The sequence below is a fragment of the Choloepus didactylus genome, chromosome 11 (assembly GCF_015220235.1).
Source record: "Choloepus didactylus isolate mChoDid1 chromosome 11, mChoDid1.pri, whole genome shotgun sequence".
Lineage (NCBI taxonomy): Eukaryota > Metazoa > Chordata > Mammalia > Pilosa > Megalonychidae > Choloepus > Choloepus didactylus.
Genome location: NC_051317.1, coordinates 74,252,981 through 74,267,598, shown reverse-complemented (window position 1 = coordinate 74,267,598; position 14,618 = coordinate 74,252,981). Strand labels below are relative to the sequence as shown.

The 14,618-nt window shown below is 37.1% G+C and overlaps 1 protein-coding gene and 1 pseudogene across 1 annotated transcript in view; both read left to right on the top strand.

Annotated features, from left to right (window-relative positions):
* The window catches only part of HCN1 (hyperpolarization activated cyclic nucleotide gated potassium channel 1), a 471,748-nt gene that overhangs the window by 189,350 nt on the left and 267,780 nt on the right, over positions 1-14,618 (top strand). The gene's annotated exons all lie outside the window — the stretch shown is intronic.
* Positions 13,878-14,422, top strand: LOC119506174 (annotated as a pseudogene).

Genomic DNA, 14,618 nt, shown 5'->3' with positions numbered 1-14,618 from the left:
TAATTTCCTCATAGTAATTGTATTAGTGAGATGTTGTAGACTCTATCAGGTGAAAAAATGTGGAAATAGGCTGATTTAGAATCACAATTTTACTATGAGATGTTGTGTTAGGTGTAATGTATGGATCAAACCAACATGAGCCATAAGCAGATAGCTGCCCTGCACAACAGCAGGTGCCGGCCTGTCTACAGGGAATGAGGACCAAAGATGCGTATAACAAAGGAAGTCACTGAAGCCTAACAGAGTTTACCCAGGAGTTTCGATAATAGTGAATAGATTACGGGTATTTCCACCGAGGGGTATTCCCGCCCCGCCCCCCCAACTGTGGACATGCCAGTGAAACTAAGAAACTAAGATAAGGAAGTCTTTGTGATCACCCCAAGGAATTAACCCTTCCTTGAGACATGCAGCAAAGCACTTCTACTCCTGAACAAATTGCCATAAATACTGGCCTAAGTCCCAGCAAAAGTTGGAGGTCTCACCCAGGAGGGGATGCTCTGCCTGGGACCCTGTGCAAATTGAAACTCTGATTTGCTGAAGATCCAGGACTTCCCCACCCATTAGTATCAGATGTGGGGGCTTTCCCCAGTTTGGTGAGTTTTTCTTTTTTTTTCCTTTATCTGCTGGACAGACCTCTTTGTCTGCTGGGCAGACTGCTTTACTTACAACTATCGTGTCTTTAATGATAAATGTTTGTAACACTGGTTTGATGAGTTTTTCTTTTCTTTTCCTTTGTCTGCTGGACAGACCGCTTTACTTTCAGCTATCATATCATTAATAATAAATGTTTGCAGTCTTGTAATTCAATAAATTCTCTTCTGTAAAGTTATACTATATCAGTTTGTGTCTCTTCCCTCCTCCCATGATTCACCTTGCACAACAGATGTGTATTTTGGGGGTTAGTTGTGGTGGGAGCAGAAGATAAGGATATTAGCAATTACTGAGATCCTCTAGTGTGTTGGCCACTAGGTTGGGCACTTGACAAACCTGGTGTTATCTTTGCAACAGCACAGGGACAATAAAGCAGGGGTTGTTAGCCCCATTTTCACATAAGATTCAGAGAAGTTAAGCAGCTAATCCAAGATCACATACTTGTAATTTGTCATGGCTTGGTATCAAACACAGGTGCCTCTTGACATTCATGGTTCACTTTTGAACTGTTGTCTAGCGAGGCCAGTATTCACCCAGGATGTGCCATTATTACTGGAACAGTTGATTTTAGCCAGAGTCCATTCCTGATGGTGAGAATTTAGTTGTTTTGTTTTTATCTTTTTTTAGCATCTGTAACCTGCCAGGCACCATGCTAGGTGAAGCTATGGCAGTGCACGGGACACATGGACTCTTCACCATCAGTTGACTTGACCCACTTGATTTTCTGAGAGATTCCCTGTTTATTATAGCATGTTCTCTTGCATTTTTAAAGTGGAGACAAAGGTTGGAGATACAGCTTGTGCGACAAGAATTGATGGTGTATGATTCTAGATAAAACCCTGGGTGTATATTTTATTTAAAGTCCCATGTTATACTTACCTTCCATATGTATGTTAGAAAATAATGGTTCTTTATCCTTGGTGTATTGACAATATCCAGAATGGATTTGAAATCTAACTCTACTTCTAAACATGGCAAGTGACCTAAATTGCATGACCCTTTGTATGCTCATTTGTGAAATGGAGATAATTGTGAATACTAATCTTGAGACTTTCATGAGGGTTAAAAATGTAAGTATTATTGATTAATCAATGTATAATGACTATGATTCTTATTACTATAGTTTGCATATCTTCTATGTGTGACTAGTCAGATGTTTTGAATAACAGAAACACCTTTCTTCGCAGTCTCAATATAGCTTTGGACAGAAAGAGGTCTTGGATGCTGGATACAGAACATGTTTTGTGAATTTTTTGTTACTCTGTGTGGTTGTTTAGACCATGATCTCTTGTCAGACTGCCTAGGTTTGAAACTTAGACACTCCACTTACTAAGTGGGGTCTTGAACAATTTAGTCAAATTCTTCAGGCTACATTTTCTCACATTAAGATACATATAATAACAGTAATAACTCAAATGATTATAGTGACAATTGCATGGGATAACATGCATAGTAGCCGTACACAAATGGTTGCTGCTCTCGGTGTTACTGAGCTTGGCCTAACTCCGAGGAGTGAGCTAATCTCCACTCAGGAGGATAATTTTCCAAACTTATTCTAAAGACATGGAATTAACACTGCTGAAAATAGCTTTAGTCCAGAGATGACTAGAATAGAAAATATATATATTTGTCTCTATATGTTCATGATCCTTTATTTCTAATTTCACTGTCCTGCAACCCACATGAGAATATAGTTTTGTGCCATAGGAATACACTCTGGTCCTCTTGGAGCTTTAGCAGCATTGCTATGCAAAGCTGAGAACCACAGGACTGGCATCTTTTTCTACCTTTCTGTTTTTATAATCCTGAATTTTCTTTTTTTCCATGTATATGAATAAATTGCCTTTAAGACTCTTCTTTGGATAATAACAGGAAATTACTTCCATAAAAGGATAAATTACACATTAATCCCTAGTCCAGAGTACCTCTGAATACCCAGCTTAATTAAAATATGGGTAGTTCTCTATTGCACAAATTGTTGAGAATTTTTTAAACAAATTATTTTTAATAATTCAAATGAGATTGAAAACACTTTTCTTGTTTATTCATAATTTTTAATAAGATTAAAATTTCACTTTGGTCTTGTTTTCTGTACTTTCTCCAATATTGGGGTAATCTCCCCAAACTTTTATTGTTCAAAGAGGAGACAAATCAGAAATATTGAGGAAGAGAGATGGAGAAGATTGCAATATGGTTTTTATTCAAGTCTTTAACAGTATGATAGTTATAAGCCTTAGTAGGAAGGGTTGGAATAAAAGTATGCATGGAAGATATTTACATCATATAAGGCCACCACTTATTTGAAGCAAACTATTTTAGACTCTGCAGTGAAGAACAGTTTTGTTTTCTCCCTATTAGCAAAATAACATAAGAAAGCTAAGCAGAAAACTCCCATATCTGACTGAAATTGGGAAATTAGGGCACATGAATGGATGAGTTTACTTAAACTGAGTTTTGGCTAAAACTTAAAAGGCCAAGCTTACAGGTGCCAACTTGCCACCTGTGCCCTGGATAACAGGTATTCAGGCCTTCAGAGCCACTTTTCTTTCTATTCTGAGCTGGCACCATTCCCATACAACCCAACATGATCTCATGCACTGAATCAGTACTCACTGCTGGACAAAACACTGACATTCACCTTGACTAATATCTTTTAAAATAACATAATAAAAATGTAAGCTTTTGTTTCAGTTGGGATTAGATTCAGCTGTTATTGTTAGTGATCCCAAATAATAGCTAGAGTCAAGCATTTACATGACACTCCTTGGTCACCAAGGACCCAGGCTAATTCTTTCTCTCTTATCCACCATTCTTAGCCTGTGACTTCCATCATCAAGGCTTTACGGTAGTCACAATATAACTGCTGGAGCTCTCACCATCATGTTCTCATTTTAACAGAAGGGGGAAAGGAAAATGTAACCCTTCTTTGAGTCACATCCTGCATTACAGAGTTTTCCTGGAAGTGTCAATGAATTCTTCTGCCTATATCTCATTGATGACTTCTATCTGTAAGGGAGTCTGGAAAATGTAGTTAATAACTAGAAATATTCCTGACACCATCAAAATAAAGTCACTTCAAGGAAGAGAGAGTTTAAGAGCTCTTGGATAGGCAATCAGGATGTTTTACTGTTCCATCTCAGCTCTTTAAGGACTTGGGTCGGTACAACCCCAAGACAAAAGACCAAGCCACACACAGAGTGAGACATGGGTTTATTAGGACTTAGGAACAGAAGAAGATTCTTCTCAGTGGTGGCCAGTTGAGGAAAATGGAATTAGCGCTCTGCAAATGGTGTGGACTACAACGAGGAGCTTATAAGAGCTTAGGACAAAGACATTCCATAGTGTATGAGAATAGAGTTTAGCAGGGTCTCATATCACAGGGGTCTGGAGATTTGTTTTCAACAGTGATCAAGGGAGGGAGTTACAATGCTTTGTTTACAATACCATCTGTACTTATTTTCTTACTTGAGGAGATTTAATGATCTTCAACTTCTGTCCCAGTCAAGCAGCCTGCTACATGCTATGAGGCCTCATTTCCCATTATGGAGGGGGAGCCAGGCCCTGGATCCCCACAATCTACCATATTCTTTTGTGTTTAAACTGGATCAATTGTCTAAAAATCTATCAGTTAATAAGCACAGCTAGTAGCTTCTGTACAGTTATGCTTTAACTTTAGTGACAGTTTACATGCTTCAGTAATGTTCGAAGTTGAGTTTATGAGTTGGAGGTATGTTTAAAATACAGTTTTCAGAGATTCTAATTCCAAAGGGTCCTGTGTGAGGCTCAGAAATCTCTTTGGAGGTCTCTGAACTATTACATGTTTTGAGACCGGCTAGCTGTCTCTGTGGAAAGTATACTTTTCTCCTTTTAATATTCCTCAACAGTGCCAGCTTCAGATTTCTTTAGGAGCTTAAGGGTGGTGACCTTTTGAAGGGATCAGGAGTAGGGGGATGTATATAGTGTTGGAAGCTGCAGAAACCAAGCACTTTACATAAAATTGAGTAAATGCCCTCAGTCCAGATCAAAGAATGGGGCAAATGCCAATTACAGGTTGGATGCATGAAATCCCTTTCCCTGCCTTTCAGTGCTGCCATACCTATACACAAACTATTACCTCTTACTTTCTTATTCTTGAAATTGCAGCAGACATACTTCCACATGGAACATCAGCAAATCTCCAAAACTCTTCAAACTCAGGACAAGCCCTTGTCCTATTTTTTCTGGAGTCAGAAATTAATTTATCAGATATACAAAAACAATCCTAACTAATATAATTTTTTGCATTCTTTAAAATTCCAGGAAATCTACAATTTTTTTGAGTAGTTCATTTAATCCTGAATACAACCCTTGAAGTAAATATTTTATCATTACCATTTTGTAAATGAGGGAATAGAAACTCTTGAGAGTAAACTCACTTCTCAAAATTTCAATTGGCAATAGATAAAGGCAGATTCATGCCTGGGTCTGATTTCAAAGTCATTTTTGTCTTACTCTACCATCCTGGCTCTTCTATGGCAGAGGAGCAAGAGGGACAAAACCAGAAACTGATAATATTACTCTTCTTGCCTCAACCTATATTGATCCCTCAATTAATTGGTATAATAGAAAAGGAGGACATTGCAAAAGGAAAATAGAGTAGGTGGATATGGCAAGGAGCAAGAGAGGGACAACCCCTCCCCCACAGACCCACTAACACCTCCAAGGGAATTCTCATCTCTGACTTCATTCCAGATCCTCTCTTAACATCTTGCATTATTTCCCCTTAGCTTTAGCTGCTCTTACAGAATTCATGTCCTTTCTTGTTCATCAGTCCAACCGTAACTTTCAATCTCAGATGAAATCAACCCTCGTTCTTCCCGAATTTTACCAATTTTACCACCCTTTTCAGATTTGATCCTACCTTATTCATACAATTTACTTCCTAGTTCCCACCTGACTGAATACAAAAAAAGAAGTACATAAACATATTGTTAATTTAGAGCTTTAAATTTTTATGAGAAGAGTCACTGAGATCCAAATAAATTAAATACCTCATTTTCCTGACAAGATAAATAAATGGCATATATACCCTCATTGGTGATTATGAAAGGTGTCAGCAGCCATTGTTGCTAATTTCGTTTCTGCTACTCTGTGGTCTAAATTGCTTTTATGCAGGTCCTAATGGAATGGGTTAACAACAGAATGTATTTTGCTGCTTTGCTGCCATAACTTCTCTTATCTTCACCCTTTTTAACCTAGACTCTGATGGCTCTGAGCCCCTGATTACTACACTGAAACCTGAGAGCCTAGTAAGGCAGTATAGCACAGTTTCAACTCTCTTCTCTGCCGTAATCAACTGCATACATATCTGGAAATTATTTAAACTCTAAGCCTCATCATCAAGCGCTAGAATATTAAAACTACCAGATTGGGTTTTTCTGAAGATGTAGAAAGATAATTCTCAAAACTTACCTGGTGCTGCATTTGAAAACTACATTAGAAGAACACTCTATACACAAACAGTATACACAAATACTCTATACACAAACACTCTATACACTCTATACACAAACTTTTTTTATTAGCATCCTTCCAAAGGTGGTGTTTATTTCAGAATTCTTAATATTACAGATCTCTCTTAATTGCCTTACTTTCAAAATTTCTTATAGTCTACTGTCTCAGGAAAAAAATATAAACAGAAAACAGAAAGCAAAGCAGGGGCAAGTTGCCTCAAGACTGAGCTAGGGAGGTGTTGTTAATGACATAGAATAGAAGCACACTCAAATTAATAACCTACTTTTCTCATGTCCCTGGACTTTTATTCTTGACATTTCTAGAGAGTTTTATGCCTATTTCAGACATTGACTAGAGGTTAAGGAATTTTTTCTGTCCTTCTCATTTGAGAGTCTCATTCTCAGAACATAAAACCAGTTCTGACACATCCAGTCTTTTTTCTCTCTGAAGGCCTTCATGCAAACACTGTCTCTCCCAATAGGCTTTCACTTGCTCAAACTTGTTAGAGTTCTGAGTGGATACGCAGCTCTGTCCAGTTTTTGCAATTCATTATTTAAGAAGTATGTATTTAGAGCCAGCAGAATGCTAAGTGATTAAAATTTAGAAAAAAAATATTTAATTTTAAAATTGGAATACTAACCAGCATATGAAAACTGCAGAATAGAAATTCAAGGTGTCAGGGGAGGGTCCACTGTCCACTGATAACTTTTTGTACTTAATTGGCTTCATAGATGGGGTTGTTAGACCTAGAAGACTGAATGGGTTTTTAATAGGTGAGGTTTACTGATGAGGATTTTCACTGAGAAGAAAACAACATATGAGAAATTATAAACTGTGGGAAGGTGTAAATATGTTGGAAAGTATACACATTTTTGTGGAAATACAAATAACTCAATTAGTCATAAGCAAAGAGTACATCTAAATTCATTTAGACACTTTGGTGCTAGGGACATGCAAATCTTAAATGACTAAAAAGATTTACCTAATTCAGGAGAGAGTGGTAAGTCATTGGGAATCTTTACATAAGGCGTGGTTTGATCAGAGACGTGTTTTAGGAAGTTTAATCTGTCATTTCTTCTGTCTTGGATTTCCAGAGTATATTGAGATAGACAGGATGTATGTGAAATGGCTAGATAAAAATGTGCAATATTTCTAAAAGATGAGAGCTCTCACATTTTATTCTAAATGTTACTGTATTGTTTAAACTTTTATAAACAGAATGCATTTATATTAATATATATTAATTAATATATTAATGCAATTCAAGAATTTAGCATAGGCTATAAGAAAAAAAAAAATATTTCACAATGACCTCAATGATTTCTAATCCAGTACTGAAGTTATAGGGCACCAAAAAATTCCTTAAAATTATAAATATAAAATGGATTTCAATAACTTTAAATTTTAAAATTATGTAATACATTCATGAATGGAGATTGGAAGAAGGGCTTAGTAATGGGAGTGGCTTAGCAATGGGACTGGCTTAGCAACTCTTCTTATTATATAGCTAATTTGTATATGTATATATGTATTTGATAGATTTTACATTCTCCTTCCTCATTTCTTCTCTTTGGATTGGTGATTAAAGATAGACCTATATGTACGCATCTTCTAGCAAAGTCACATGACCTCATAGAATACTATATTTTACATATTGTCCTTATCCTTTTTGTTTCCACTTTGCTTTCCATAAGCTACAAAATTAGTTCATTTTTAAAGTTTAAGTTGGATTGTAAGCTTCTTTAAGATTCTTCAGAATGAAAGTGGTTATAAATGAATGAATACACATATATAGAGTTTCTTACACCTTAATGTACAAGGGAGAAGCTTATTAGGAAAAGAAATATCCAAGACAGATTCCCAGGGATTCCAGTAAAGTGCATACCAGAACTTACTTGAATAAGAACTCTGATGAATCTAATGTAAGTTGCTTCCTGACTGTGCTTCTAAAACATCTAGTTTAATGTCTCTTTTCTCCAACATAAGGGCACCTTTAATTGTGTAGGTCCACAAACCAGGAACACTTAGCAAAATTTCACACATTCATTTGCATACCAAACTGAGAATCTTAGTTGGATTTTGTCTTTAACTTAATACAAATTTAGTCTATCAATGAAACATCATTTGAGCTAGAATTATATGGCAAGAATTAGTAAAATGAGATGATTTGTAGATCAAAGTTGATTTTATCAACCATTTTCACAGAACAAGATCACCAATTAATATAACTATTGGAATAGGCATTTTAATGCTTGAGCAAGGAAATTCCATATATGGCACATCCTAGAGATTTATTTGGCTGCTACAATCAGGTGAAGAGTTTGTGTGTTTTGAATAATGTGATGGCATGTCAGGCAGCAGTGCATGGGGCAAAGGGTGAGGGACAGGGACAGGAATCTGTAATTCTTGCTCTGAGGAGAAGAGAGGCTGGACTATGGCCTCAACAAAGACTTCACATTTGGAGACCAATTGAGTATAAGGTAAGGTGAATGAAAGGAAATACTCCAGTATGACAACCAGAAAAAGTAAGTAAAATTATTAACAATCTTTTGTCATTATTTTAAAGCCATCTGCATTTATGCTAAAATACTGTAATAAAGTAACTAATGTTAAAATTACTCTTGGGATGCATTATAAATATCCAAGCCAGCCATTCATTCATTGTGCTGGGTAATGTGAATCAAAGGACAGTTAAGGTATAAATCTTACCTTTAAGTTGATTACGCAAAGAGCAAGATGGTTTTATCAAGCATGTATGGAAAGGATACGGCAGAGGCTCAAAGGCTAGAGGGATCTACAATCTTGAAGACATCATGTTGACTTAAATAAGCCAGGCACAAAAGGACAAATATTACATGATCTCACTGATATGAAGTAATTAGAATAAGCACAATCGTAGAGCCAGAAACTAGAATATAGTTTACTAGGGGCTGCGGTGAGTGTAGGGAATGGGGCATTAATGATTCAATTGCACAGTTTCTTTTGGGATAATGGAAAAATTTTGGTAATAGATGGCTGCTGATGGTAGCACAACATTGGGAACATAATTCACTTCATTGAATTATATAATTGAACGTAGTTAAAGGGAAAATTTGGGGTTGTACATATATTACTAGAATAAAAAAAAAAATTATGACTCTGTGCAATACGAACAGTGAACTCTAATGTAAACTATGGATTTTAATTTATGGTACAATTATAATAGAATTCTTTCATCAATTATAACAAATATTGTATTACAAATAATGTGTTAAAGTATCAATGTAACACTAATGCAAGGTTTTAATAATAGCAGTAGTATATAAAGATTCTGTATTTTCTGCATGATTTCTGCATGATGATTTTCTGCATGGTGTAAACATACAGCTTCTTTAATAAAGAAAAAAAGTGAGTAAGCAATCTCTGTGGGTTTTAGAAAAATAAGAGTTAAATTCTTGTGAAATTAAAGTTAAGGTAAAAGTATTTAATACTGATTTGATCATTCTCATATCATTTACACATTGATTTTAGCTATTAAAGATTCTTTCTGAAATAATATGAGGTATTAAATGGTCAATTTAAGTGTCTAGTAAACAATGCAAATTGTATGTGTTTAAAAATCATAAGGAACATTGGAGATAGAGTAAAGAAGTAAAGCTCTAGGTGGGGCAAGATGATGGCATAAGGACGTGTGGAATTTAGTTAGTCCCCTAGAGCAACTAGTAAGTAGCCAGGACCAATTAGAAAATATTCTGGAACAACTGATGGGACATCCATGATTGGGCAACAATGTACACTAGTCAGGAATGGATGGAACAGCTGAGATCACAGGATAGAACTGGAAACCTGATACTGAATACAGCCTCCTCCTGAGACCTGGGCCTGCCTGCTCTGGGAAAATCTGATTGGGGTAATGAAGTAAACAAGATGCCTAGACAACAGAAAATTACAGATCACACTAGGAAGTGGGAAGATATGGCCCAGTTGAAGGAACAAACTTGCACTTCAACTGAGATACAAGAATTGAAACAGCTTATTATTAATCCAACAAATCTCCTAAATCAATTCAAAAATCAAGTCAATGATTTCAGGGAAGATATGGCAAAAGAGATGAAGGACATAAAGAAGACATTGGGCAAACATAAGGAAAAACTCAAAATTTGAAAAAACAATTGGGAATGAAAGACACAATAGAAGAGATGAAAAACACAATGGAGACATACAACAGCAGATCTCAAGAGGCAGAAGAAAACATTCAGGAACTGGAGAACAGGACTTCTGAAATCCTACACTCAAAAGAACAGATAGGGGAAAGAATGGAAATATATAAGCAGGGTATAGGGGAAATGAATGACAATCTATGTGTCATGGGTGTCCCAGAAGGAGAAGAGAAGGAAAAAGGGGCAGAAAGAATAATGGAGGAAATAATCACTGAGCATTTCCCATCTGTTGTGAAAGACATAAATTATAGATCCAAGAAGCGTGGCATGTACCCCAAACAGAATAGATCTGAGTAGACCAACTCCAAGACAATAATAATAATCAGATTATCAAATATCAAAGACAAAGAGAGAATTATCAAACAGTAAGAGAAAAGTGATCCATCACATTCAAAGGAAGCTTGATAAGACTATGTGCAGATTTCTCAGTCGAAACCATGGAGGTGAGAAGGCAATAGTATGATATATTTAAGACACAGAAAAAGAAAAACTGCCAACCAAGAATTCTATATCTGGCAGAACTGTCCTTCAAAAATGAGAGAGAGTTTAACATATTTTCAGACAGACACAAAGTTTGTAAACAAGATACCTGTTCTACAAGAAATACTAAAGGGAGCGCTACAGGTAGATAGGAAAAGACAGGAAAGAAGGTTTGAAGAAGAGTGTAGAAATGAAGACTATCAGTAAGGGTAAAAAAAAGAGAGAGAGGAAAAAATAAAAATAAAATATCACATATAAAATCCAAAAGACAAAATGGTAGACAGTAGACATGATGTTGAGTGAAATTAACCAGAAGAAAAGGACAGATGCTTTATTGCCCCTTTAACAGGGACTAACAGTGATGAATGAAATTTGAGAGTTGAGAACACAGGTTATCAGGAGATAGAAAGAGTTTGGGGATCAGGCATTTGATGCTGAAGGAGTACAGAAGGTTCAACAAGATTGGTTGTATACATACAGAAATGGAATAGATAGCATAATAGTGTGATGTAACACAATATTGTAAGTACTCTAAACAAAGTTGAGTGTGAGTATGGTTGAAAGAGAAAGGCTAAAGGCATGCATGATACCAGAAGGAAAGATAGAAGATAAAGACTCGGATTGTATAACTTAGCAAAACCTAGAGTAGTCAATGATGGTGATTAAATGTACAAATATAAGGATGCTTTTAAATGAGAAAGAACAAATGAATGTCAGCATTGCAAGATGTTGAAAATTGGATGCTATAGGGGAAAAATACAATCAATGCAAATAAGAAAAATAATCATAAGGCTCTCTGAGCCTTTCTGCACAGGCACATTCACCTTGTCTTGAGCATCCATATGTGGCCCTAGGAATTCCCATGTTTACAGGGTTCTGAGTGTCCTCTCTTCCCTAAGAAACAGTTTCCTCACAATCCCAGGCACTGTACTTTATGTCCTACAGACAGCAATCCCTTGCCCCAGGCAGCCAACACTTGACTGCTCTCCACTGTGTTCTGTAGGAGAGTTCTGAAAGCCACCTTCTCCATACAGGGTAATCAACATCCCCTGGAAAACTCTTCTCTCAGAAACAAATAATAAAAGGACAAATCCCACTTGCTTGGAACTCTGGAGGGCCATAGAGACTGGAGAAGGGCTCCAGAAATGTTGAATTGAAGAAAAAGGAAAAAAAAAATCCTAAAAAGGTAGTTCTATAATCTGGACCTGCCAGTCCAGAATCCTTCCCCTCACTCAGTCCCAGACAGCTTAATTCACACAGAGCTGGCACAGCCTGGCTCCATTGTGACCCAGATGCAGATCATATAGCTACTCACAGCAGCAAGTTAGAGCCCCTATCATATCCAAGCACAGGGACCCAAGTTCTCAGAGACCAGTGTGGAACACAAGCATCTGACTAAAATGTACATACACAAAAGGCCACCAGGAAATAAAAGAGACTGTGGTAGAATTGTTGGGAAGAGATACACATACTCAGACCAGTTTTTGCTTGCTGGATCACCTAACCAGAAAAAAAGGACCTTATTGGACTGACTCAATCTGGCTCTCCAGAGTGGGATATGCTATTGGATAAGTAACTGGAAGCAGAAAAGCCTCATGGAAAGAAATGTGAAAACTGAACTGCTGTAAGGCAAGATGAGTCCCAGAACTGGTAGGTGTAATAAAAAGGGGACACTAAGTGAGGGTGATAAGTTAAAAAATCACAGGAGCTGGAGAGAAAATTCTGCACCAAAGCAAACCAAGCAGATCAGAATTCCCAGAGAAGGAACAGAATGAAACACCTGGAGGTGAAACAATTGCAATGAAAGGGAAATCTTAAAAGTTGTACCCACATATGTAGGGTAAGAACCAGGTACAGAATACTGGAGAAAATATACACAGTTAATCTTGCGTAACTTTAAAGGTCCAGTCTAAGTTGGAACAAGCGTCAAAGAAGGTCCTTAACATGTAGCCAATCTAAAATAAAATTACAGGGGAGAGGAAGAAACTGACCTTCAGAGTTAGCACATCAAAATAATCAGATGCCTAGACTTCAGCCAAAAATTGCAAGCCATAATAAGAAACAGGAAAATATGGCTTAGTAAAAGAAACAAATTAAAACTTCAGAGGCGACCCAGACTTTGGAACAACTAATCATAGGAGTTCAAACAAATTTCCGAAGTCAATTCAAGGAGATGAAATAAAATATGGATATAGCACTAAAGGATATTAAGAAGGCAATTTATGAGCAAAAAGAAGAATTAGAAAGTTTGAAAAGAAACATAACAGAAATTATGGGGAGGAAAGAGACAATAATGGAGATTAAAAATTGCTGAATTGTAATCCAGTTGCCTTGATCTTTGATAATTATTGTATAACTATATAGCCAAAAAAAAAAAAAGGCAGTTGCCTGTGTTTGTATGTATAGATATATATATCAGTGGAACAGAAAAAAAAAATCCAGATGTAGATGTATGTGTGTGAATATATATATGCATGTGTATATACATATGTATGTGTGTGTATATATATATATCTGACAATACTACACTGTCTTACTTAACCTATCTCTATTGTAAGTCTTAAAATTGGGTAGAGTACACAATACTAGTGATTAAGAAGAGGGAGGGATAAGTGGAGTATGAGATGTTTGGCATCTTCTTTCTTCTTTTTATTTCTTTTTCTGGAGTAATGCAGATGTTCTAAAAATGATCATGGTGATGAATACACAAATATTTGATAATACTGTGAACCACTGGTTGTATACTTTGGATGGATTGTATGGTATATGAATATATCATTTATCTCGAAAAAATTACATTAAAAATACACTAGAGGCATATACCAGCATGTTTGAACAGGCAGAAGGAAGAATAAGCATACTAGAAGAAGGACGGTGAAAATCATATAGCCAGAGGTTGGATGTCTTTGCGGAGAGTTGTCGGGGTTTCCTGCTTCACCAGTACTTGAACGGAACCTGGCGTTCACCCTCCATCAGCACGCCACTCCGAGCAGACCTCTGCTACCGCCCTAGCGCTGCACAACCGCCCCCTCTTCCTCTCTTCAACCGCCTGCCATGATGACCATGTCCCTGTCACACGTGTGCCAGAACTACAAACCGGGACTCAGAGGCCACCATCAAACCCCAGATCAATCTGGAGCTCTACGCCTCTTACAGCTACCTGTCGATGTCCTACTACTTTGACCCTGATGATGTGGCTGTGAAGAACTCTGCCAAATATTTTCTTCACCAGTATATTGAGGAGAGGGAACATGCTGAGAAACTTATGAAGCTGCAAAACCAACGAGGTGGCTGAATCTTCCTTCAGGATATCAAGAAACCAGAATGAGATGACTGGGAAAGCGGGCAATGGAGTGTGCATTACACTTGGAAAAAAGGGTGAATCAGTCACTACTGGAACTACACAAACCCACCACTGACAAAACGACCCCCGCTTGTGTGACTTCATTGAGACTCATTACCTGAATGAGTAGGTGAAGTCCATCAAAGAATTGGGTGACTATGTAACCAACCTGTGCAAGATGGGGGCCCCCAATTCTGGCGTGGCAGAGTATCTCTTTGACAAGCACACTTTGGGAAATAGTGATGATGAGAGCTAAACCTTACACCATCTTCCCCAGAGCCACAGGGTGACTTCCTTGGTCACCATGGCAGTTGCATGCATGTTGGATTTAACTTTACCATTTCTATAATTTGTATCAACATCCACCAAGTTCCTTCATTTGTACCATTCCTTCATATAAAGTAATTTGGTACTGCCCCCCCCCAAATCGTATAGCCAGAAGAACAGATGGA